The sequence below is a fragment of the Balaenoptera acutorostrata genome, chromosome 19 (assembly GCF_949987535.1).
Source record: "Balaenoptera acutorostrata chromosome 19, mBalAcu1.1, whole genome shotgun sequence".
NCBI lineage: Eukaryota > Metazoa > Chordata > Mammalia > Artiodactyla > Balaenopteridae > Balaenoptera > Balaenoptera acutorostrata.
In genome coordinates, this window is record NC_080082.1 from 46,820,870 (window position 1) to 46,840,873 (window position 20,004).

Consider the following 20,004-nt stretch of genomic DNA (forward strand, 5'->3'; position numbering starts at 1 on the left):
CTGGGGAAAAAAAAAAAAAACCCTAAAGGTTATTTGACCTCAAACTCTGACAGTAACATGTTGATGCTAATTCAAGCATATAAATATATATTTTTAATTCCAAGAAAACTGATCTTCCTTGTTTCCTTGAGTTTGCCTTAATTGTCACAAATATGTTTTTTTTAAGAGGTCTTCTTTATATCTAAACTTACTCCTGTTTGTCTCAACGTCACGAATTTGATCTTTGATTTCCCCCTAGGTATTTTTAGCTATTTCTGGTATAATTACTTCCTGGCCAAGGTTGTGTCTGTCTGACAGACAGAGAGACAGAAAGACAGACAGTATGCCCACCTTTAAACTCAAGGAACTCCCTCTTTTACCCTTGGAAAGTTAGAGACAGATCTTGCAAACAGAATTCTTTGCAAAGGCCATGGGATCAAAGACAGAAACTGCACTACAAAATTGTCTCTTGAAGCCATATCATCTTTCCCTTGGAACTTGCAAAGGCCAAGTAGACAATTGCCTTCATGGCAGGAAGAATTTCTAACTGACTTTCTTACCTCCAATTCTCTTTTTCCCACAGGTCAAATGCAAGCTCACCATTTCATCTAAGGCACTGATTTACAGCTCTGAAGACTCCTGTCGTATCACAGACATGATAACTGTCATGGCACAGTGAGCCACAGTCAGACTCCAACACCTGAGCTTGGATTAGTGATGTTTTGAGTACATGATACTTAGGACTGATAAGTTTTGAATGGGAAGAAACAGCAGAAAATACCTGGAGCTTAGGATACTCCACTTTAAGGTAGGGCAGGGGGAGACCGACCTAGGTCATCATGAAGTATAAGGAAATCAAGTGTTTTGGAACTAAAATGGGGTTCCAAGCAGAGTAAGAGCAGCCAAAGTTGAGACAGAAGGGCCTGGATAAGTCAGCATCTATGAGTGGAAGTTACAAGGAATGACTTCCCACACTCCTAAGGACAAATCCCTTACACAGGGGTAGCTTTCCAAAAGTATATCAAGACATTTCACAAGGTGATGCCTTCCTAGTCCTTGGAGGCCTAGTGACCTAGTGATGGTTCTGTCCTGGAGAGTCCCGCATTGGCTTTGAAAGAGGATGGTGCTCTCTGAGGTTCCTCTGACCCAGTATTCTAGAATGACTGTTCACGGTGGCCCAGACTACAGGGTAAGAATACATCCATTTCTCTATCACTCACCTAAACAGAGGCTTTCAACGGAATCTTTTAAAGTATGTAGTGGCCATCCATCAGTCTCTCTCCTAGCATCCATGTCCCCTGTGTCCTTTCCCAACAGCCCATAATTTCCATTGTTTTCCTTAAATTATTTCATAATTCTCCTTATGGTTCTGATGAAGTCAAGTCCATCCCCAGCTCCAGGGATGGAACATGTGACTCTGCTTGAGATCATCAGGATATTCCATTGCCCAAACCAGCACAATAGTTTTAATGATTCAAACTGACTTTGGTTCCTCCAATCAAGTGATAAAAGAAGCACGCTGCTCTGGGAACTGTTGGCAGTCAAGTCATCTTGTGATCATGAGATGAAGCCAAACCTACAGAAGGCAAGGGCTAGAGCTTGGTGATGTCGTTGAGCTGCCAGATCAATCAAGACTGTGTTGAGTCTGTCCCATCTCTGAACATTTGTTAACCAATCAATTAGTTAACCAGCAAATTCCTTTCCTTGGATAAGCCAAGTTGAGTTGGGTTTCTCTCACTTGCAACTGCACATACTCTATCTGATGAGCATTTCTCTGATTCCAGGCTCCCATACTAAATCAGTAAATGATTCCTTGACATTTATTCCAGGGTTTGACCAGGATCCTCCCCTCTCCTGAGACCTGGGGTATGAGCTCTCCCTGGTGTGGCAGGACCATTCTTTGCACCAAAAATTCCTCCTCTGGGCGGGAGGGAGCCTGGAAATGCAAGCCCAGCATCCCGGGAACCGACCTTGTGCTCCTCCCACGGACTCATCTGGCCACCAGCAACCCTGTCATTTCCCTGCCACTGGGCTGGCTCAGACAAAGCTCTAGTTGAAGAGATTACAGACAGATGCTCTGGCACAAACCAGAGACCCCGTGGAAGGAAAGCAGTCAGGTTTTCTCTTAAGGGACAGCCATCATTTTTAGCAGGCAGGGTAATTACAGGTTTGCCCTTCCCAGTGCAAGCTATCTGAAGGTAAAACAATGGTGAGCAGCGTGTGCCTGCTTCAAACAACGGAGGGGAGAGACGGGAACAGAAGGATTCCATCTCTTTTAATTTATTTTAATAAAGCAGGGGTTTTCCAAAAGGCCAAAGGGTCTCATTTGCCACAATGTGGTTGAGATCTGCCAACAGCTTCCCTATACCTCCTCTTTCCCCATAATTCAGTCGGAGCCACAGATGGAAGCACTCAGCCAGCATCTTCCTTTTCTTGGCCCTTTCCGAATCCTTCCTCTCTCACTGCCTCAGCTGGACAGGAAAGCTCTCACCCTCTAAAAGCAAGCCTCCTCATCCATGCGTTGCTCTGCACCCCTGAGCTCCCGTGAGGCTCACCTTCCTCCAGGTCCTTCCCTGGCCAAGCCCTGCCCTACAGCCCCTTCTGGATGTTCAGAAATGGTTGGACCTCTCTATTTGCCTTTATTTTTACTGCACTCACCTGGTCCTCCAGCTGAGAAGACAGTCCCATGAGGGTCATGCCCTGACCTTCTCTTCTCCGGACACCCAGGGGCCATCCCAGCAGGTGGTGGATATGTAAGAGGGAGTGAGCAGCCTCTGAATTATGTCTGAGGAAGATATGTTCTTAGAATGACCAGAAAAAGAAGACAGAACAATCTTGAACAGACTACCATTGCCATGCTTTCCAGCCAGTAATAAAACTCCCCCTTCGGAGCTCTGAAACGCTCTCACCACCCCAGGTGCTGACCCCCAGACCGGCCCCACCCTCCCCCCTTGGTCCCGGCCATTGCTCCAGACATCTGGAACTTTCTTCAAGAGATTTCTTCTCCTCTTCTTTCACCACAAGTTGCCTCCAAATGTCAAAGCCCAGAAACACAAATACCACCTAATCAGCTTTTCCTGAAGAGCAGAAATAGCAAGAATTTAGTAAAAGCAGTATGCCTCTGGGAGGGGATTTGGGCTCATTTCTAGCAAATGGATGGTTCATTTTTCTACCTGGGGCTGTGGAAAATGAGTTCCCAAGTAAACAAATCTCTGTTGTCACTTGGAGGCAGGGTCCTTCGCCTTGTTCCCCTCATCAACAGAGAAGCGGGCAGCCCTGCCCCTCCTTTCTTCTGTCGGTGCTTTCCCTAAGATTTCTTACTCCCTCCAGACAACTGCAGCGAGAGGTGCAGCCCACAGAGGCTGTGCAGCCCCCTCCCCTCTTTGGGCTGTGAGTGCATGTCCTGCAGATGTCCTCTCTGCAGGCTGTGCCTCCTGACTCCAGGCCAGCGACCTTCTCCATCACCCAGCAACCCGCTTGCCCGCTCCCTCATATGCACCTGCTCCTTGTTTGGGGCTGAGAATGTTGACAACTGACCTCCCTCATGAAGACCTCTCTTCCTTCCGGTGCCTTCCTCCATACAATGTTGGGCCATGTTCTAGAACCTGGCAGTGTGTGCAGGCTTGATTGGATTTGAGGAAAGGAGCTTCCCTTCTCCAGGGCTGCATCCAGAGCCACCCTCTCTAGCCGCAACCCATCTCTCCTTTCAGTCCTCCTTCCTCATCCCATCTCCCCTGATCTGATGTGAAGGACTTTCTCTAGAAGGGCCTTGAGCTGGAGGTACCCCTTCAGCAGGCTGCCATGCCTGCCTCTCTCCATTCATGGACCCTGGACCATTGCCCTGGGCTTTGGCTGAAATGTCTATCTCTGAAGATCTCAGACACCCAGCTTGTTTCCCAGCATCTTCCATATGGGCAGGAAATACCACCATGAGCCATCCAAATTGGACCCATCATGAAGAATCAAAAGGAGGGTCCAAGTAAGTCTCACTGCACAACCTAGTTTTGAGAAGCATCCTGCTATGAACGGGTCAAGTCCTGGCATAATGCTGGATAGGCCTTTCTGAGGCAACCAAAGACCTAGAGTGGATACTACGTAAAAACAATGGGCCATCACAGAGAGGGAGTCTGGGTGCTAGAGATTTCAGACACTTGAAATTCATCTATCCCAGGCATTTCTTCCTCTATGCTTAAACACACTCGTGCTAGAGAGGAAATTGAGTCCATATGCATGGATTCTTTTAAACCTCAAGCAGCCACATGTTTTCTGGATCCGTTTAATTGTCCATGAAACCCCAGAGTCGTCTGCAACATGGAGGGCACCCAGAAGAACCCCATCTCTATCATTGCCACAGACCACACCCTGCCAGAGCCAGCCACATCCCTGGGCACTGTGGGTGGGTGGGCAGACGGGGCTGGGCCAGGACATACTCTTAGCATTGTCAGCTCACATGTGTATCCTGCTGACAAATGGTCCAGAATGGGAAGGGCAATCACAGGCTGCTCTGACTTCTTCCAGACTTTGTTTCTGAAGGCAAGACTACTGTAAATGCCTGGACTAAGATTCTGAAGAGCTGGTGTTGTTCGAGCTGTGAGAGGTCAGACAAGCCACGCCACCCCCCTAATCTCAGCTTCTTCCTCCCTCAAATAGGGCTAATGACACCCACCTCATCCACTTCTGCAGCATGTTGAGATGAGGACTAGGAAAGGGAGAAGAGACACTTCCATCCACACTCGAGCCTTACTTTCCTTCCCCTCAAGTCCTGTAGTGGACAGAGCAGGACTTGGTTTGGGGTACAGGAACCACCAGCAGTGTTCATTCATTACCTTACAGTTTACACACTGCTTTCATCTGGATTATCTGGATTACTTTTTTACAACACTCAAGGGAAGACAGGTGTTATTATGACTCCCATTGAGGACAACCCCAAGTTCCATGGAGACGAGGCGATTTGTTCGGGACCCTACAGCCCATGAAGTATCAAGGCTGCCCCCAAAGCCAGCCGTGCAGCCCTAGCCTTTCCACTTTACCACTGGGCTTCTCTGCCAGTCAGCACAACCCAAAGCCCTCCTCAGAGACAGTTGGTGCTCAGCTGGTGCTGGTGATGGTACCTCTGCCACAGCAGCCCAGTCGCCCACCCCCTCTCACTGTTGCAGACCATGCTGTGGTCCAGAGCTGTGCTCCCATCACTTCTAGGAAGGCATGAGCAGTCCACCTGAGGTTTTGAGGTCAACTCAAATCTTGGCTTTAATGGAAGCAGCTGTCTGGTCCAGTGATGGGGGTCTCTCAGGCCAGCCCATTACCAGCCCATGATCAACAGGGCGATGTGAGCCAGGCCTTTAGTGTAAGGGTCACATATGACAAATGCCATGCACTAACCACAGAAACACAGATTTAAGCAAAAACTCATGGGCTTAACCAGACAGGTGGTAGGGACATCAGGTCTGACTTCATTCGGGACTGAAAAAAAGCCACTAGTTCTAACTCCCTTATCACGTCCCTCATTATCACAAGATGCCTGTAGTTTCTTCCACCTCTGCATGCACTGATTCACATCTCAAAGAAAGAGCATCTGCTTTTCCCCTGGAAGCCCTGACACAGACCCTACTTGTCCAGTTGAGTCAAGTGACTATCTTGAACCAATCCATGTGCTCTGCGGGGAGTGTGCTGAGGTGATTGGCTCCAGCTTAAGTCAAGTACTCCATCTGTGGGTGGGACCAGACTGAGGGAGGATCAAACCATTCAAGCATATGGGCTGAGAGTGACAGAGGGAGAGTTCTCCAAGGGAAATTAAGATGTGATAACTAACAGACAAGCAAATGAAGCCAGGCATCCGAAAACCCAAATATCCACCTGAGGCACAAGGGAACTCTCATTCTTTCTCTAATGCAGTAGTTGGTGAATTTGTCGTGCAAATGGCCAGATAGCAAATAGTTTAGGCTTTGCCGGCCATAAGGTCTCTGTCGAAGCTACTCAAGTCTGCCATGGTACTGTGAAATCAGCTAGACAACACATAGATGGATGAGTGTGGCTGTGTTCCAACAGAATTTAATATTTAGGGACACTAAAATTTGAATGTCGTATAATTTTCACGTGTCACAAAATATTATTCTCCTTTTGAGTTTTTCAATCTTTAAAAAAATTTTAAAACCATTCTTCGTTCTCAGGCATATATGAAAACAGGCAGCTGGCTGGATTTGGCTGGGGGGAGGGAGCGGCTGGCTGATCCTTGCTCCTAAAGGAGGGTTGTCAGGAGGTGGGGAACAAGGATGAGGACTTTTATGCCATCAAAGGGCATGAGGTCCAGGTAAAATGATGCAACTAGGGAGCACAAATAAGACAGAGCTTGAAGAAATCATTGGAACAAAGTGAAAGTTAGCGATTTACCTATATCCTCTCCCACACTAATTTACAAAGAGAAGTCTATTAATCATTCTGGGTGCAGAAAGGAAATCTCATTCTCAGCATAAACATAAATTATCAGCCTAAAACTCAAATTCCTTCCAAGGGATAGGGCAGGCTAAAAGTTTTGAATAGCTCAAATAGAACAAATGGATGAGAGGAGATAATGCATCTTTTGAAATACAAACCTGAAAAGATGTTATGCTCAATTACACTGACAAAAGATTTGGGATCCAGCAATATCCTCCGTGGAATTCGGCAGCTAAACAGGAATGCTAAATCACAGACTCTAACTTAAGCAAGAGTAATCTAGCATAAGCCACATTACATGCGCATCCACTGGGAGTTTGAATCTGCTCTGATGTTTACAAAATGCTTTTCTCCATCTCTGTTGGAAGGTGAGCTTGCCTGCTAAGACCCCTGCACCTCCAAATTCCCAAAATGAGACTGGGGTGCTTTGGAAAGAAAACAGAGTCAAAGAGGGTCATGAGGAGGACGGAGGTGTTAAGGGGCGGAGTCAGGACTCTTCAGAGAGAGGAGTTTCAGTTCCAAGTAGCAGTGACGGGGAAAGAAGATGCTGGGAAGGAAAATGAGGGGATTTGGTGACCAGGAAGAGACAGAACTGGCATGTGGTTGGAAGTCCACGGTGTCACCCTAGGCACAGGCAAAGAGAACCATGACGCTTGGCTCCTGCCACCCCCACCCGACCCCTACTCTCAGCTCCTGAAGTTAGAACAGGCCCTGTGAATCTCTAACTCGTCCTCCTCAGCCAGCCCCTGGGTCCCAGAAGGGGAAGGGATGACCTCACGAGCTTCCCCACCGTCTGCAGTGCAGCTGCTGCATGGTAGGTGTTTGTTTAACACCCAAGCAGCAACGTCCAGAGACGGGTGTGTGTTAGGTCACCAGAAGAATAGAAAAGAAAGGCTAGACCTTGGAAAACAAGAGCGGCCACATGTTTCCAGAAGGCAGGCTGAGATTCTACGTGATGTATTGGTCGCTGCCATGACAAGTGTGAAAGGCCAACCCTCGGAATTTGTACCTCAGGTATCCTGAGAGGGAGACAGATGAGCTAAAGGAAAAACAAAAGGTGTGGGGCGGATTCTAGAGAAACAGAGAAACAACCGTGCTCTGTGCAGTGTCCAAGGGCAAAATCGGGACTTACAGATGAAAGGCATGGGGAGGCTGGTTTGAGCAGCATGTGGGGTGTTCTGGAGTGTCAGGGGCTACACGTGGACGATGGAGCTTCCTGCCATGGAAGCTCATTGTACAGCAGTAAGAGAATTGTCCCCAAAAATGTTACCTGGGAAGCAGTTAAAGTAAAGGTCTAAATTACTTTCACCTTTAGCCATTTTGCCATCTCCAGATTTGAAGGAAGTGAGAAACGGAGCCAGGAGGCAGAGAGAGATGCTTAGCCTTCATGGCTGCTTGAGCTGGATTGGAGAATAAGCCTTGACCTTCAGCTGAAGTTGGATTTCCTCATTCTCCCCCAGCTCCAGCCCGGACTTAGGGCCCCGGTGTGGGGCAGACAGATAATGCAGCCAGCGGCAATGGTGGTAGTGACCTACATGCCATGGGACACAGGGCCCAGGAGCCTCAGGGACGGGCTTCTTCCTGCTTCTGGAAGGCAGGTAGGTCATGCCTGGGTATACTCTCCACGGGGTCACGCAAGGAGAAGTATCTGACTTTCAGAGACATCCCGTGGGAGGGCAGTCAGACAGCCCTGGAAAGGGCACTGGGAACTTGGGGGACCGGAGGGGTGCTGGCCTTCCACCCAGCATGAACTTTGGGGTCACCACAGGAAACCGGACCCATGCTTTCGGGAGGCCTGGTCCTTGGGGTTTCCAGGGAAGGTGCTAGCCTCTAGGTACGGGAACAGAGGACACATGACAAACAGCTCTTTAGCCATCTGCTGAGGAAATACCAGGGTAAATTAAAACGAGAGTGGATTTGTGACTTCTGTCTTTTCCAGAAAGATAGTGTTGGCAGGTTTATGAGAAAATCATTCCGAAACACCTTGAATTTATATGGTACGCTTATTTCAAAAGCTCTTCCACATCTGTTAGCTCTTTGAAGCCCCTGGAGGCAGGTAGGGCAGGGGGAGAGCTGGGTGGGGGAAGGAGCCCCAGAGAGCTTGGACCTCGGGGCCCCTTGGGGAGAGGCTGGAGTGGCCCGTGGTGCCCTGACCCTTCACACAGGCCCAAAGGGCTTCTCCTCCTCCCAGAGCTCTGGCTAAGGACCACATGTCATAAGGCTGGAAGCAAAGTGACCACTTAAGAGCTGGCCGGTCAAGTGCAAGTCAGCCCTGGAAGCGCCCCTTTCTCACACGCACCGCCCTGCACCCCTGCAAATTAGCCAAGGCTTGGAGGTAAAGGAATAATGGCTCCTCAGACTGAAGCAAACAGAGGCTGATTGACAAGGAGGTCCCTCATAGTCAGTGCTGCAGTAAACTATACTAATTATGGTGTCAATTGGTAACATTATAAAGGTTGAAGCTACATAATGAGAAAAGAGCATACACACAGGCAGAGCGAGTTCAGCGAGTGTAATTACAGGGTGACATTATTGGCAAATAGTATTTTATGAGGGATTAGGAGGGATGTGGTATAAACACACTCCTAAACTTACAAGCCCCTCAGGGGTGGGAGGACCTGAAACTGGCCAAAGACTCACCCCCGGCCACTACAATTTGGTTAGCTGAGCGCTTCGGGGAGCCCCTGAGGTCTTCTGGGCATACCCCAAAAGAGATGTTGTTAGTTACCGATCACTGCTCTCATGCTCTAATTCCTTGTAGGCTACATAATATCCTTGTTCCTGGCCTGTCCCGAGCTCTTTAGTCCTCAAATCCTAAGATCTACGACTGGCCAAGCCGGAAGGCACCAGAGATGCTTTACAGCGAGTGCGCTGTGGGATGGGAGCCTGCCCATTCACTGTGACAATATTATCCATGTTCAACATTATCCATGGAGCTCAAGCCAAGGTCTCTGCTGTCCCTGTGTTCCCATTCTATGGAAAACCAAAGAAAATTAATAAAGCAAATCAGTAAGGCTATTCCAGATTCAGAATGATACCAGGTGTTCTGATAAAAACTGAATGGAGTGATGTGATAGCAGGTGGATGAGAGTGGAGAGACAGGCTTCCTCTTAGATGGAAGGTCTAGGAGGGCTTCTTGAGGACAGGACACGTGACCTCAGTCCTAGGAGCTGAGACCCATAGAAGGAGAGGAAAACTGCTCTTCCAAAGATGCCAGCTCCTTACTGGCAGAAAAAGGGAGAAACGCAGGTGCCCTCACTCGAAGTCTGGGGTCCTTCTGTTGCATCAGGCACTCCCAGCCAGGATGTGGGCCAGAATGGGAAGAGACACCATCAGTCCTAAGGATCTGTGGGGCCATTGTGTTCTGAAAATTGAAGGGACATGAGAGATCACGTAATTCAAAGTCCCTAAAACACTGGAGAATCACATGTGCTGCGTATGTGATAAAGGAGCTTCCTCCCAGCTCTGGTTGTCTATTGCTATACAGCAAACCACCCCAAACTGAACAGCAATATCTCATTACTTTTCCTACTTCTGTGTGTTAACTAGACAGTTCCTGCTCCCGGTCTCTTCTGCGGTTACAGTCAGATGATGGGGCTGGAGTCGTCCAAAGGTCTCCTCACTCATGTGATGACTGGTGCCTCGGCCGGAATGACTGGAGAGCTGGGAGCTGGCCAGGCCCCCCTCCCTGTGGCCCCCCGACACAGCTACGTTGGGCTTCCTCACAGCATGGCAGTCTCAGGACATGAGGGCTTCTTCCATGGAGCCTGGCTTCCTCCAGGGTAAGTGCTATAAATGGACCAGGCAGAAGCTACAAGTTTCTCAGGACCTACCAATGAAGAGCCAGACATCCTTTCTGCCACACTCTATTGATGAAGAAAGTCACTAAAGCCATCCCAGGCTCAAGGAGAGAGAAATTAGACTCCAGCTTTCAATAGGAGGAATAGCAAAGAATTTGTAGCAGTCTTTAATCTACCATACATCCTCTGCATTAAAAATACACAGCCTCTATTAAAGTCCTGCTTAGCCTCTTGACAACTTAATAAATGTGTCATTCACACTCAGATTGCCTTCGCTTTCCCCCAATTATTCAAAGAATTAGTCTATATTTATTGAGGGCCTTCCAAGTAAAAATGCATCACGCTTGGTACCATGTACCATACACCATACACAATGTACAAGGTACCGTGCATTTTTTGCAGGAGCTTACACTCTAGATAAAGTGCCACGTACTTCAATTTGTAATAGCTGAACTTATTTTTAAAGTGAAATTTGACATAGAGGTCCAGTATATCAAACAGGTCAAGGTGGGACTATTCTGGGTGAGGTGAGAGCCACAGGGCACCTCTGACGAAGCCTGTGCTCAGAGAATCACAGTGTGTGTGCCATTGTTAGAGATGGTGAAAGGAAATTAGGGAGTGAAATGTCTCTTCTCCATGTAAGAAGCTTTCCTGATGAAAACGTATGGACCCAGCCTTATGGGAGAGCTTGTATATATATATTCATTTTTAAATTTTTTAAAATTGTAAATCTATGCCAAACTGGCTAGAACAAAAAGAACACAAGAACAAGTAAGTCCTAGGGTGTGCTTGTTTCAGGTAGGGCTGGATCCAGGGGCTCATGCAACATCATATACTACTTAACATGTAATATACTAACTAACACAGGACTGGGTCTCTCCAGTCATCACCTGTTCTAGCTTCACTCTCAGGGGCACTTTCTCTATGTCTCTGGGAGGACAAGGTGGCCACCAACAGTTCCAGCCTTACTTCTACTGTTGGGCATTTTCCTCAGGCTATTTCCACTAATTCCAGCTCTGATTGGCCTCACCTGGGTCCTGTGCTCCAAACCCACACAATCTGAACGGTCAGTGGTTGATGTCCTGCTCTGACTGTTGACGTTTAAGGCGACATATGTATGCTTGAGCCACAGGTGAGCTGGGGAGGTCACTGGTACTGAGAGTGAAGGAATAAGAATTAGATTCTCTTGCCAGAAGAAGGCAGCCAGGTAGCTGGGCAGGCAAACACACCTGCACAGAAAGGAAGGGACAGCAAAGAACTGAGAGACAAGAGGGCAAGAGGCCAGGTCTGGAAGAGCTGGGTATTCCCTGGTCCCTCCCCACAAGGTGAGAGGAGTGGTCAGCTCTCTTGACCCTATGTCTCTGGGAGGAAGTTTAAAATCAGTGATCAGGACCCCACTTTGGACCCTGGCTCTGGCTCTGCCCTCAGCTCGGTGCCTGCCACCAAGAAGTCCTCTGAGCTTGGGGAATACCCAGAAATGTTCCAGAAAGCCTTTCAGCAGGTGCTTTGGCCTGAAATGCAGCCAGAGACAGGGAAACACAACTGCCATGCAGTATCATGAGACATTGCCATTAAGTTTAATGCCTTCGTAACAAAGAATGCCACATTTATTATCACAAATAAATCCGTGGATTTAACACCCATCATGCTTTAGACTTTATTTTTCCATATAAAATAAATATGGCTAGAGTATAAGATTATGACTGCACCATTATTTTCTAAAACTATTTAATTTAAGCTCAGTCTAACTGCCCCGTGCTCTGAACCTGGGCACCCTGTCCTGGGGGAATGCTCGCCCCACTGAATGCAGCAGACAACAAGGTTTCCTGAGTGCTGCACAGGAAACGCCTGGGTTTCATCACTGTTTAACGAATTGTTGCACTCTTTATAGGATAAACAATAAATTGCACATGATTTATCATATTACCCAATAAATCATGTGACAAATCATTAGGCAGAGTGATAAAATCAAGTGTCTTAGAAATATGTTAATCTATGATGCCAATGTGTAAACTAAACAGTTGCTTAAAAACCCTATTTACTAATCATTTTTACATAAAGGAAGATTAACGATTATGTAGATTAAATGTGTACTTATTCCTATAAACATCAGACAGCCATGTGCCCGATTGGCCTTCTCTTTTCAGCAAAGCCCCCCAAAAGCCTCCCTTTGTAGCACGGTTCCGTCTGCCTCCCTCCTCCCTGAATGTGCCTTGATGGGGAAAGGATGCTGGAGAAGCGAGGGCCAGAGAAAGAAGTGGTTAATGAAGAGCGTGTCACCGAGGGCCCTGGCGGAGGGGCTGCTCTCACCGTAAATTCTGTAATACGCTAATTAACACTTTCATTAGGGCTCAGAGACAGGTTCCAATGCTGCCTGCTTCTCCAGCCTGCCTTCGACCCGGCGCTCTTTCTCGCTGGTGACAACTATGTTTATAGCTTCTCTGCCCATCGAGCTGGCTGGCACATCGAATTACCCTCAAGAGTACATGGGCATCACGTCACATTTACGCACCCGATATCATACGTGACGAGTTGTGCCACCGCCAAGGCCCTGAATGCACATCCTGCAGACGGGCAGCCCCCGGAATGCATAGGCAGATATTAAGCTAAATCTTTTTGGAGTCAAGCTTGTTTCACATCAGTTACACAAACATATTGGTTCCTTTAAAAGAACAAATGCTTTGTGAGTAAGGAAGGGACTCCAGGACTCAAACCTGAGAAATCATTCCACGCATCAACTCAGCCCTTCTTTCCTAAGGTTGTTTCTTAGGGGAAGAGGGGGAGAGATCGTCTGGCTTCTAGAATATGAGTTTCGAACCACATTCGTTACAAACTATGGACTTTACCAGGCAGCGTAAAGGGAGAGAAAGGGAAGGCCCTGGAGAGGGTAACTAGGAAGACAATAGGAATATCAGAGAAGATATTCGTTTTCCTCTCTTGCATGAAAACGCTGCTAATCTTCTCAAGAGTCCCTCTGATTTTGGATTTCCTCAGTATTACAAATCAAACCCTGAAGCTGATCTTGCAGTGCAGAGAGAACTGAAGCCATCTTAGACGTATTCGAAGACTCCCCTTCTATTTTGCATGAAGCCTGTGTTAAATTGCTTGAGGAAATGCTAATCGCCAAGGTTTGGGAACCATCATTCCTGGTACCTTGCGAAGTGGCTGTTGAGAGATTGGGAAAAGGATGGGAGATAAGCAGGGTGTCAAGGATTACACTGCATTATCATTCTCCAGAAAAGCTCTAAAGAATGAAATGGATACATTTTACTGACAACTTCAATTTCTGTGACCTACTGGGAGAATATTGCCTCCAAGGCAGAAATCCAAGAAATGAGTTTTCACACATGGTCTTTAGCCCTTCCCAAGAGACAGGACATTAGGAGTTCAGAGAGGAATGTCGTAGGAGTTCCAAGTCCCTGTATAACCCCAGATGCCCGGCTTCTCCCCCATGCTGCCCCTGAGAAGCCTCTGTGGCAAAGTGGAGACAACTTTTAGAGGAACTGACCCCAACTGCCAAGATAAAACAAGAAAAGGTTCAAAGTAATTTATATTTCTAAATGCTCAGAAAAGAAATAGACTAAGTGACAACAAAATTCTCATCCTATTTTCCCTCCTTCTTGTCCAACCCACCTCAAAATCCACCCTGATTCACATTTCACAACACTGCCTACATCAGTCAGCCTAAGTTGAGTTTTGCTTCAGTAACATAATAGCTCAAAATCTCAGAAGCTTAAAATGAAATTTTATTTCTTGCTCTTGCAATGCCACTGTAGGCCCAGGGAACTCTCTGAAGAAACAGGTGTCCTCCCTGTGATGGTGTAGCAAGAGAATCTGCTTTGGTCTGATGTTATCTCCATAGAATTACATGCTTTCCTAATCACTGAGGAAGAAAGCATGTTCTAGCAAGGACTAGTTCTTAAATGCTTTCACCAGAATTGACACGTCAGTTTTTGGGTTTTTTTTTTTTTGCCAGAATTAATCACATGGTCCTTCCTAACTTCGGGGATGAGGAATTATCATTTTCCACATGCCAGAGGTAGGAAAAAAGCAGATATTGGTGAACATTCATAATGTTGATCTCACAACCCACTTCCCAAAGCACCCTTGTCTGCAGTCACACCTACAAAAGCAAAAAAGCAGAGAGCCCTATTAGTAGGGATCATTTCCCAGTATCTTGCTGCTACAATCTGGATACTACAGCCTCAGAACTGTGGTAAATATACTCCATTAGGGATGGAAAGATGCACATTTTTGTGCATATTTTTGTAGTGCTGAACTCTGCAAAGAGGCAATGTACTCTAATGATCAAGATTCTGGGGTCAGACAGCTTGCCCTTGAATCCCAGCTCTGATACTTATTACCAGTATGACCTTGGAAAAGTTAATTAATTTCTCCTTACCTCAGTTTTCTAATCTGCAATGTGGAGCTAGTAATGGTGCTTGACTCATGGGTTTTTGTGAAGATGAATTGCATTAATTCCTGTGAAGCCTTGGTAATGAGTGAGTGCTATAGAAATGTTTTCTGTGACTGTGATGCTTTACAGTCTGCAAGGGGCACTCACGACCGTTGGCCCACTTGGTCATTACAATTTATCTAAGGAACAAGCTCGCCCCATCTCCTGCATCTTCCTCCCAATCCCAGACAGAGCCCAGAGACAAGAGAAGGATGTTGATTTGTTTAAAGCCTGAAGAAGGACGTTAGAAACTAAATTTGGGGAAAACAAATGACTCTGCATATGAAAATGAGAGGATTTTGAAGGAATGTGGCAGAAACAGCCATACCTGCCTAATTGTCCATATGTCCCCTATGTTTCTCAACCCCCTTGTAAGTTGAGTAGCCTTATAGCTAACTAAAACCAATGAGTTGTGAGCAGAAGTAACATAGCCACCTATGGGGCACAAGATTTGGTTGCTGCACTCTCCTCTCCCATCACAAAAACTGGGGAGATCGCATGTTAAGAAGGTAAAGCCTGGATTGCTGAGTTATCCCTAGAAGAAGGTTATCCTGAAGACCTACAGTGGAATTGCATTTGTGAGCATTTTTGTTGAGTTAATCCATGATATTTTGGAGCTTTTTGTTACTATAGCATATCCTAGCCTAACCTGACTAATACAAAGGGGGTTTGTTCCTGAAAGAAAATAGCAAAGAACAGAGAAGATGTTCTTCTTCCGGCCAAGCCAACTGGAGTGGCTGGAAGTCTCTTAAGAAAAATAATTTATAAAACGTTTAAGCTGTTTTGCGTTGCTTTGATGTTAATGTCCTCTATCTCTCCTTTTCTGTTTATATTTCATTCTGTTTTGTGTTTTATTTTGTAAGTTTTTGCACAGGGACAACAATTAAAGAAACAGACAACTCTGCATTTAACACCAGAAGACAACAGCGTGGAATCCTGAGGTAGAAAGTTGGCGCTACACATGCTTATGATAATGTAATAATACATTCTCTCCAGATAGCTTAGAGGTACACAAAGCTTTCCATAGGTTATTCAAGTCAATAATAGTCACTCTGATTATATCTTACAAGGTAGACTGACCCTAGATCATAAAAACCTGAGATACAGATGAACAGTATTTAATATCATCTCACATTTACAGATGAAAGAAAAACAAACAAGATCCCGACAGACCAAGTAGTTTTCCCAAAGTCACACAGAAAAGAATGGGGTGAACCTGGGTCCAAAACTCAGATCTTTTGCACCTAATTCAATAAAATGCTCTAGTATACATATGTTGGCCACTCTCAGTAGACTCAAGGTCAACGATGATCTCCATGTTGCTAAATCCAAAGGTAAATTCTCAGCCCTTATGGGTTTGATGTATCTGCAGCCTTTGGTGCAATTGATTATTCCCTCTTCTTTAGAAAATTTTCTTCATTTAGCTTCCAGAACACAACACTCTTGGTTTTCCTCCTACATTACTGGTTGCAACTTTTCAGTCTCCTTTGCTGAATCCTCCTCCTTTTCTCAATCTCAGTGGGAAAGTGCTTCAAAGTTCAGTCCTTGGACCCTTTTCCTCATCTCTGTATATTCACTGTATTGATGAGTACATCTAGTTTCACAGCTTTAAATTCCATCTATAATGCTGATAAACCCAACAAATTTATAACTCCAGCCAGGACCTCTCCCTTGAACTTCAGAACCATATATCCAACCAGTTACCTGCGATGCCATTTGCCTGTCTAATGGTCATTCACACATTTAATGTATCCCAGACTGAGCTCTAATCTTCGTCTCTCATCCAACCTACTCCTGCACAGATTTCTATATCTCAGTCAACTGCACTTCAATCCTTACTTTACCCAGTCCCCAAATTTGGAACCACCCCAACTATTCTCTTTCTCTCTCACCCACATCCAGTCTATTAGCCAACCCTGATGGCCCTTCAGCAGCTCTAAAGAGCATGGCAGCAGCCATTGTGACCTAAAAATTATCCTTGCTCATCTGTATTCTTGTGTTAGCCTCTTCATTGGTCCCCCTGAGTCACCTTCTTCAAGTCTTTGCTCAAATGTTACCGTCAATGTGAAGCTTTCCTTAACCACCAAATTTTAAACTGATCAACCCCCTTTCCACTAACACTCCATAGGCCCCTTGCTCCAGAACTTAGAATATTTTATCATGTTGCACAGCTTATTTAACTGCTTAATTGCATTCCATCTCCTTCCTACTAGAATGTGAGCTCTAGAAGGGATTTTTTTAAACTACATTGCCAGGGCACAGAGAAGATGCTCCATAACTTTTTGTTGAATGAGTGAATAGACAGCCCTCAAGTATTCCCCAGCCTGACACCCCTAACCCTCTACTCTCAACTTCTAGTTACTATCTGGTTGTTGAATTTCTTGGTTTTCCTCTCCTCCCAGATGTTTCAACTGATGTCCTGTGAGACAGGGTGCCTGGCTTCGATGTTCCCTCCTTTGCTTCCTTTTTTTTTTTTTAAATAAATGATTGTTTATTTAAGCCACTGAGTTTTTTTGTTTGTTTGTTTGCTTTGGTTTGTTTTATTTATCTATTTTTTTGGCTGCATTGGGTCTTTGTTGCTACACGTGGGCTTTCTCTTGTTGTGTTGAGTGGGGGCGACTCTTCGTTGTGGTGTGCAGGCTTCTCATTGCGGTGGCTTCTTTTTGCAGAGCACGGGCTCTAGGCACACGGGCTTCTGTAGTTGTGGCGCATGGGCTTAGTTGCTCCACAGCATGTGGGATCTTCCCAGACCAGGGATTGAACCCATGTCCCCTGCATTGGCAGGCGGAGTCTTAGCAACTGCACCACCAGGGAAGTCCCTTCCTTTGCTTCTTAAACAGACTTCCTGGCTCCTGTGGCAACAACAAGATAAAAGTTTTTCCCCTCTTACCAGGATCATTCTCTGCTTCTCTGAAATGGATTGGAAACCTCATGGTCCAGCTAATTGTTTTCCTTTGTCATGACATTTCTTCTGACTATGCCAACCCCTATTGACCTCCCCCATTTCTGAATGATTTGGAGGCATGTTTGATAGTAATAATAAATATTTACATGATTAAATGTTGTAACAATAATATTAAGGAGATATTATTCATACCCATTTTACCCACAAGGAGGCCCAGAGAAGTTAGACTACTTATCCAAGTTACAAAGAGTAAAAATTCAAATGCAGGCAGGTCTAAATTCAAATCTTGTGTCCTGAAGTCTGTCACACTTACTGTGAGAACCAAAGTTAAATTCTTGGCCCTTTCTAATTATTTGCTGAAGGTGAGACCCAAGTTCCCTAGTGGCTCATGTACAAGAACTGTCATACTCCTGGTCTGTTAGTCTGAGACCTCTATGGGACGCAGCACATTCATGGCTTAATAGAGATTTTTTGCCAAATTCAGCAGATTTGGTGACTTTTGCTTGGGTAGGAGAGGAAACAGGACAACTTTCAGATCTATTACGCAAAGAAAGAGCACCCTGGTGGGAAAGTGCCCCATGAGGAAACCAGGCAATGAGCCTCTTTCTCTCTTCGCATCCTGCTTCACTCCTGCACTTGGCGGAAAACAAAATGGCACAGAGATGTTCATTACTATAGGAAGAGAAAAGACAAGTATGCTTACTCATTTTCCAACCAAATGATTTTCTGCTCCTTAAGTGACCTTTTCAGGCATTATTGTTATGAGGGTCTCAGACACCTCTGGAATCCGCTGATGTGAATTCATCCATCCACCTACCACCCACTGACCAATGTTTGTTTACTGATGCCTACCTGCGTACTCAATTCCAGGGGAGATACAAAATTTCTTCTTTGTGTTACCAGATTACAAATAAGCTGGTTCAAGTGACAAGTCAGAGAGCAAGATAAGTGACTGTCTCCATGCACTGAGCTTTACAGTTTATAAAGCATGTTCTCATACATCTTATCTTAACTTTAACATCTCCTGGCTGCAGACACTGTGTCAATGAAGAGCTCGGTCCAAGATCATAGAGTAAGTATGCAGATGATTCAAAGTTCAAACCCAGTTTTCAGACTCCAAGTCCAGTGCTCTTTGCACCAATCCAATTACATGGATCCAATTACACACCAGCCAGTTACATCCTAATCCCTACCTAAGTGATAGAAAATAGGTGGAGTCTGCTCTGATCTCCTTCATGAAAGCCAACACTCAACCACAAGCTGGGAATGTTGTTACTTATCATTCAGGGCTGCCACCTTGCCTTGGCCATGGTTGTAATCCCTAGAAGACAGAGACAACTCCTGTAAGGAGCAATGCTCAGCAATGCTCTCCCTTAGCCACGGAGCCTCCCCCAGCTGCTCCAGCCACACACACCTGGCTCCTCTCCAAACCAAGTACAAAGTTGGTACTCAATAACCCTGTGCTGGATGAGGGAATATGGACCAAGTGTGATTGTGGGCTACAGCATCTCTTATGATCATGATCTCTATCCAAACTTCTCCCCTTTATGATCTCATCCCTCCTCTTGACTGTGAGACACAGGCCAGCCTTGGGAATAAGAGGTGGTTCTGGCATGTTTGTGTCTATGGGCATTCGATGTCTTTCAGTGGCCAAGAGAATCAACCACAGACTCTTCAAACATAACTTCCAACTTTGCTTCTCTAACTTCCAACTTCGTGATAAAATGGAAAATCCTACACCCCCCTTGCTGGCCAGGGTGCCAGCCCTTCCACCCCGAAACCATCTCTCCGTCCTTGATGTCAACTGTCAACATCTCAAACCAGGGCTTGGGACTTTGCCACATGGGATGCCTTTGGTTAGTGACTCAACACAGCATGGTTTGGGTGGATTTAGTGCAATCTATAAGGATTGCAGAGAGCTGTTTAGGGAGAGTAAAGTGCCTGCCCCCAGTCAGGCAGACAATCCACGCCCAGCCAAGAAGAAAGCTAAAAGGGTCACCACTCCCACTGCATGTTCTAACCACTAGACTGAGCTCCCGTTGCTTGACAAAAATGATTTGCTTTTAATTAAAATAGGAGCATAAATTATTTTTATCCCTGTATTATTGGGTGGTAAGTAAATTCACAGTAACTCACTGGATTTTTAAAAATCTATTTTAAATATAAACACACTGCCATATTTTCTGTGGGTTTGAAAGCTTATGTTAAGTTTGCAAATAAGTCAACTCCATAAAGATAACATCTTTCCCTAAAAGATGTGTTGCAGTCTAATAGCATGCTATGGAAAATTAACATCTTATTAACAACATACATGAACCATCCCTCAGTTGAAAAGGTGCAGAGTCGACCTGAGTTCCTTACTGGCCCCTGAGCCCAGGTTGACTGACATGGCAACCTCCAAACCCTCTCCCTCCCCTGGGGGTGTTCTCTGC